The sequence below is a fragment of the Salarias fasciatus genome, chromosome 2, assembly GCF_902148845.1.
Source record: "Salarias fasciatus chromosome 2, fSalaFa1.1, whole genome shotgun sequence".
NCBI lineage: Eukaryota > Metazoa > Chordata > Actinopteri > Blenniiformes > Blenniidae > Salarias > Salarias fasciatus.
In genome coordinates, this window is record NC_043746.1 from 33,132,518 (window position 1) to 33,139,979 (window position 7,462).

General features: G+C 47.5%; 1 pseudogene; it reads right to left on the reverse strand.

The window, feature by feature from the left end:
- Positions 1-676: 676 nt before the first annotated feature.
- Positions 677-2,023, reverse strand: LOC115397013 (RNA polymerase-associated protein RTF1 homolog pseudogene; annotated as a pseudogene).
- Positions 2,024-7,462: the final 5,439 nt, after the last annotated feature.

Sequence of the window (7,462 nt, forward strand, 5' to 3'; positions counted from 1 at the left end):
TATTTGAAGCGTCGTCATCAATGTTTTGATGAAATCAGTCAGGAAAATAACAGCTCTGAGACTGGTTGGATACTTCACAGACAGATGTGTAAACGACAGAAGACTGAGTGTCTGTGCTTCCTGCTGTCAGGTTGTTCCTCTGGAGGTGTCGTCAGTCGTCCTGCGGTCTACAGACAACACCGAGACGGAGCTGAAGCTCAGCGCAGGACAGACCGTCAGGCCCTCTCTGACTGAGCCCACGCTCTGCGCTAATGTGGTGCTGAAGGTAACGCAGACCCCACAGACCCCTGATCACATGACGCCCTGATCACATGACGCAGACCCCCTGATCACATGACGCAGACCCCCTGATCACATGACGCAGACCCCACAGACCCCTGATCACATGACGCAGACCCCACAGACCCCTGATCACATGACGCCCTGATCACATGACGCAGACCCCACAGACCCCTGATCACATGACGCAGACCCCCTGATCACATGACGCCCTGATCACATGACGCAGACCCCACAGACCCCTGATCACATGACGCCCTGAACATGTATGAACCTCCCAGAGTGACGGGTGGAGGTCAGATGTCTCTTGATAGATGGGTGTAGTTTTGTGTGTCGGACCGAGCAGAGCGAGCAGAATAAAGTCACAACTCATTTCCATATGATTCCGCTGGCCGCATCACATCAGCCCCCGCCTCTTCTTGTAGTCCTCCAGGCTGAAGGACCTGCGGGGGGCGCCGCCGCTCACAGGCAGTGGGTTGGAGCTCACAGGCAGCGACTGTGCTCCTGCTGTGGGAACTTGTAGATCGATGCTGAGATCAAAATCATGAGCTTGAAGCCAGTCTTCTGAGAGCTGAGTGGCTGGCGTCTTCTCCTCTGCGTTGGAAGGATGTGCTGCTGCCGAATTGCTCCGGTACTTCTGGTCGAGCTGAGCGAGGATCGCTCCTCGGGCCAACGGATCTCTGGTGTTTGACATCAGGGTGGGCTGGCACTTCCTCCGCGCGAAAGGATTGTATCCTTCAGCCACCAGGGCTTTCTGAGACGCAGTAAGATTCCAGCTTCTGTTCCTCTGGTTGATGGAGCTGATGTAGGAGATGCTCTGAGTCCGTTTTCTGTCCAGAGCAGCTGCCCTGTCCTCCAGCTCCTCCAGCTCCTTCTGGATGGCCTTCACTCGACCACCATCTCTTCGCTCCTCTGCCACGGCCTTGTCTTTGAGCAGCTGCGTCTTCTTCATGGCGTAATTTGGGGGACCTTTTCGGAACTTGTCTTTTTCTCTGACGATGTCGTCAATGTCTTTGTCGTTAAGCTGGTAGTTGATGGCGTCTTGGATGGACTGCTCCTTCTTGGAGATTTCATCTAGTGTTGGCACCTGCAGGCCAGCACCTGCCATGGCTTCTTTCCACTTTGTGAATTCACCTCCTGTGAACTCCTGATTTGAAACAAACTCCAGCCTGAACACCCGAGCGTCGCCACCGTGCCGTAGGAGTAATCCCTTGTTTGTTCGCGTCGATCCAAGCTGGTAAACCTTCTCCGTTTCTACCACGTCCACAACTTCAGCAACCCTATAAACTGGTGGACTGCTGCTGTTCCCGACCGCTATCCTGACGAAGCAGCCGGTCACGGTGCGAGAGAAGAAAGGCATGTGGCACCAGCGCTCCAGCTTGTGTCTGGACAGGCGGATCTTGTTGAGCTCATCCGGTAGAGAAACAGGCTGAGACTTTGGAGGAGTTTCCTCTTCTTTGTCACTGTCGCACAACGAGCTGTGATCGCTCTGGACCGATGACTTGCTAACCTGCAGAGGCCGACGTTTGGCCCGCAGCCAGACTGTCCTTGACTGTTCTTGGTTGCTCTTGGTCTTCTTCGAGCCGTTCGCTGAGCCTGTGGGTGCTGCTGGTCGGCTGACCGGCTCTTTCTGCTCACCAGAGTCAACTCTCTTCCTCTTTGCCGGAGGCATCGACTCGCTGGCTCTGTCTTCAGAGTCGGAGTCGATACTGACTCCACCTTTCCGCTTCTTTCCATTGTCCATGGGTCGCTCAGCTAACCATGGTGGCAGCTCTTGTGGCGGCTGATGGAGGCTTGTTCCTCCTGCTAGCAAGCTACTTGGCTCTGCACTCATGTCTGCAAAAGAAAGAAATACCAGTGAGTTTGAACATAGGAAGATCTGCCAACATTTGTCTCTGGTTTCTAAAACTTCTGCAGGTAATTTGATTAAAGCTCAGTAAACTCAAAGCTCTAAAGAAAAGATGGACTCTTACTGAAACTGCGTCCGTTGTTTCTCCGCTCTGTCTGTCTCGTCATGTCCGTGTCTCTCGTCCGCGCTGCTCAAAAATCGAATGTCAAACCTGTGACTTGAGCTGGCCTGTCTGAACTGATGACATCACTCTCTTGTGATGACATCACACAGTCCCAGTGGAACACACTTGTTGTCATGGAGACGGCTCCCGGGTGCAGAGCTCAGTCTGTGTGTAGAACGAGGTTCTAAACTGTGCGTTAAGAAGGAACTTCAGAAAGTGTGTCAGATCAAACAAATGGAGAATGACTGGACTGACTGGAGCGTTTCTCTGGGAAAAGAGAAAGAGTGTCCGATCACTCCACAGGGAGTGATCGGACACTACGTTTTGGGTTCCAGCGTTCTCTAGCCACGATTCAGGCCTGCAAGTTTTTTTTTTTTTTTTAATTAATTAACGAATTTAAAAAGGGGGTGCCGGCTTTATTTTGGTAAAATATTTGAAGACTGTGAAACTGAGACACTGATTGTGTGAAATATTGTATTTGCTGAAGAAAAAGATTGATTTTTGAACTGTTGTTTACCTTTGTGTTAACTTTCCCACTACAAGGGTACTCATAGCACCTGTTTTAACATAGTCTGTTTTTGTTTACAATTATTTTATTTCATTAAATTGGAAATTTGCTATTTTGATTAAAAGGTTTCTGTTGTGTTTCAAAGAAAAGTCCCATTCATCCAGTTAATTGTATTGTCCTTAGTAACTGCTTTGGTCCCAGTTTTAAGTTAAAGGCGTTTTATTGACCTAATGATCTCATCCAAAATATCACACCATATATGAGAGTTTAACAGAAATGAACCAAGGGCCCTTTCTCAAGAAGTAGGATTGGAGGGGCTTCACAGTTATTGATCCTTCCTGACCTCTCATCATCACGGCAAAAAAGAGGAACACCTGTCAGCAGGTTGAAACAAACCACTAAATATGATTTAGTCAAGACATGATGGGACAACCCAACTAAAGGAGGAATTGTGCCTGGGATCAGGTAACCGCCACGGTTCATTTAAAAGACATCTTGTGGTGCAAATAGGAAAATAAATAAATAAAGAATATCAATAAAAACCAAGCGGTCTCTGGTCCTCCTCCTGCTCCATCCATGAGGGGCGGCTGATGATATGAATCCACATCGACACATGAACTCTGTCACCAGATGTGTTTGGAAGCTTCAGACCTCGCCGGCTGCTTCTCCTGAGCTCTGTCCTGTGCAGCTTGATGCCGTTTCCAGCCGCTTTAACAGCAGACGGAGCTTCCTCTGCTCCCCGGAGGACACAGCGTCTGCAGGAAACAGGACGGGATTCTCAGGACCTCGGACCAGGGTTTGGAAAACCTCTCAATTCATGGATCTGCTGATGGCAGGGAGCTTTTAGCTACAAGCGAGGCGTCGTCGCTGTTTGAACACTGACAGCCAGACACGGTCCGGTGTCTGGGAGCCGCAGGCTGGACCACATCAAGTCCAGAGTCAGGACCAGGAGCAGGACCAGGACCAGGACCAGAACCAGGAGCCGAACCAAGTTCTCATTTCATCTGGTTTTTTTTTCTTAATTTAGCAGGTGTTATCTTATTTTATCAGCTTTCTTTGACTGTTATCAGCTGTTTAATCCAGATAGCCATGAGTCTAACCCACCACAAGACAACAAGGTGACCGAGTCCACATGCAGAATATGAGGAGTGTTAAAGATCAGCCTGATCATGACCTTTGACATTACTGTAGCAGGCATAGCCTACAAGAGGGCCAGTCAGAAATGTGATGGAGCATCGTATGTTCACATCAAGTTCCAGCATTTTCCCCCTGTGCTTATAGTAACAGTGTTTTCTTCATTAAACTGGGTTGTTAGCTCTGTGTCCATCCCGAGCCTAGAGAAGTGGACTGCACTGAGTCAGGCTCTGCCTTCAGACCTGTCCAGCTGGGTGTCCCTCCTGAAGACTACGCTCCTGCTGGTATTGCCCTGAAGGTCACTGAGGCATGAAAACCCCCTCACCACAATAAGGTGGCAATCCCTCAAGGGGGAAACTGAGAAATAAAAATAAAATATCCTTCATGTAGATTTGATCAACCACCAATATATCTGAACTGGATGGCCTCATTCTCAAATAGATTTTAATATAAAGTCAGACTTCACATACTATAATCAATATTTACAAAACTGAAAGGTAGTCTTATTAATAAAAAAAATGCTCAGTCTAATTTAGAAAACACAACTGATATTCAACAGAACATTTCATATTTTCTTTCTTTTTCTTTTCTGGCTTTTCTTTGTTAGCAACCGAACAGTTCAAAAATGGCATTTGCTGGTTTGAAGACACCAAGCTCCTGCTCCAGAAACGTTCCTCTCAAAGAAGCGATGCCTCTTAATTGGACATAAAGGCCTGATGCCTCGGTGCACAGGTCAACTGCAGCATCACCGTCCTCTGTCATCTCAGGCAGGATTCTGGCTTGTCCATCGGATTTCAAGCAGCCTTTTCAGATTTGGTGCACCATATTTCTTGGACACATGGTGGTGCTGAAAAAAACTTGTAGAGTGAACTTGAGAGGCCAAAACAACTTTTTGCACATGGTTCACTCTGCATGGCATCACAACTACTAGGTGCAGTTGGTGGTTGTAGCAGTGGATGTATGGGATATATCTAGGAAGCTTCTTTTGGAGCAGAGCTTGTACACCACCTCTTACCCCAGTCACCACAGAAGCCCCATCATAACACTGGCTAAGTATGCTGTCAGCCCTGTAGCAGCATCAGGAAGGAGGGTCAATATCTCAGAGGTGATGTACCGTGGACGGTCAGTGAGGGAGTCCACGGTCCAGGCAGCTGGTCACCTGGGCTGGAGACGTGTGAAGAGGGGGAGGAGGGAGGGGGGCAGAGGGGGTGGGGGGGGGGGATCAAATCTGTTAAAGTAACAGTTTAATTCATCCGCCCAGCGCTGGTCTCCATCGCTGCCCCTCCGACACTCTGCCCAAGTCCAGAGACGTTCTTCAGCCCTCTCCAGTTCTGTAGAGTGATAACGTTCCTTCAGTCTACGGACTACTGGAGAGCAGCAGCAGAGACACGGTGATGAGAGGAGCCGCCGGCCAGCACCGAAACTGAAGAATGATGAAGCCCCACCTTCATTTACCACCAGCAGATCCCTTCCAGACGCCCAGCCAGTCCCAGACATCCTGAGACCAAGACAAGACCAAGACCGAGGCCAAGACCACAAAGAATTGGTCTCGAGAGCAAGACCAGTCTGGAGAACTACAAGTCCAGTTCAGAGTGAATGAAACAAAACCATGAGGCATAATGTGACTGGCCAGAACATTATGACCACAATGACGTTACCAGGTCTTTGAGCCCTGACTGTCCTGACACACTGAATGCCACGACACCCCCGAAGTTGTGCCGTGGCATCTGGCACCAGATCTCAGACTTGACTGATTTACCATTCTCCAGACAATAAAAGAACAACACGTGCATAAATTAGGGTACCTCAAATACAGAAAGACATCACCTGTTCTTTACCTCTCAAGCCTTCCTCTCTCACCCAACAGTTCATATTTTCACCTGAGTGTGTGTGTGTGTGTGTGTGTGTGTGTGTGTGTGTGTGTGTGTGTGTGTGTGTGTGTTCTTGTACATACCCAAAGGTAAGGACCAAAATTCGTATTTCACCAACATAGTGAGGACATTTTTGCAAAGTGAGGACATTTTTGCCGGTCCTCACTTTTCAAAAGGCCTTTTTTGGCCTTTTTGAGGGTTAAGACTTGGTTTTTGATTTAGGGTTAAAATTGGGTTTAGGTTAGGTTTAGGGCATAGGTTCGGGTTAGGGGCTAGACATGAATGGGAGTCAATGGACGGTCCCCACAAGGATAGAAATACAAGACTGAGCGTGTGTGTGTGTGTGTGTGTGTGTGTGTGTGTGTGTGTGTGTGTGTGTAATCCAGAGTCGACTGAACAAACTCTGTCTTCACTTCATAATGAGGCTGTACAAAAGGTTAAATTGACGGAAAGATAACTGATAAGGACGAACAAGAGAACCTAAAAACTGACTAAGGAGAATAAAACAACCCACAGAAAGGCTCTCAAGAAAAGCGTGCATAAATTAGGATAAATATGACTATATTTGTCAAGAAAAATAACATTTTATTGAAGAAAATTCATTTTGTCTGGTTGAGGAATACCTGCAGGTGTGGATGTAGTGAGTGTAACTGGCCAGCAGGGGGCGATAGAGGCACTCCATGGTGTTTAGCATGGGGGAACAGGGATTTCAGGGTGTAACTGCATTGCATTTGCAGTTCATCATTGATGACGTTTCTCTTTGATTAAATTTCGGTTCCTCCCTCTACTGGCAGAGAGCGTATTTACAGCGGAACTAACCGTCCGCCAAGGTTTCAAGTAGGAGTGATTAAGTGATGCACGGACAAACGCGGAGGGAGAAATAAGCTCCAGAAGTCTGTAAAAACAGCTGAAACACACAGCTTACCTCTCTTGTAGGGAGATGCAGCCAATGAGGTGTGTAAATTTCCGTTTTACGTGGTGTTTGTGTTGATCATTATAGCGATGGCAGTATAATATGCTTGGCAGCTGGGTGCTGGTGTGTCTCATGTTTCTCATGTGCAGGCTTGGGTGAATGTTTGTGTTGCAATGTAGGTTTCATGTGCATGTCTGATGTTGTAAATATGGGTTGTGTGAGGGTTTTGTGATTGCAGTTAAAGGATTTAAGACCACATGCTGTAAATGAAAAGGTTGAAGTTTTAATAGAGAAAGACAAACAATTTACTATATAAACAACAATGCCTTTCAGGAAACATTTGACTGTGCACAAGGATTATAGTGTCTTATGTTGAAGGGTTAAGGTTATTTGTTTTGTGCAATGTGTATATTTGCTAACTGCATAAGTTTCTGTTTATTAATATGTGTGTTTGTATGTTTCAGTTCTCACGTTTGGGGTTGGGTGTTGAGATCAATAAACCCTGAGCAGGAGAAGGAACAGTTGTGCTGTCGTCGTTTCATCACGCCGAGGGAGGTACATAGGGTTTCAACGGAAGAAGAAGAACTTCCATGGCAACGATGAAACAAAGATGGCGGCCTGTGTTGTCGTGTGTGTTTCTTTAACTTTCTCTCTGCTTTTGGCTGATGTGGCTTCAATAGAAACTACAACCAGCGACGGGATAAGGACCACCGCGCCCAGTGACCGGAACTCCACCTCTAACGTT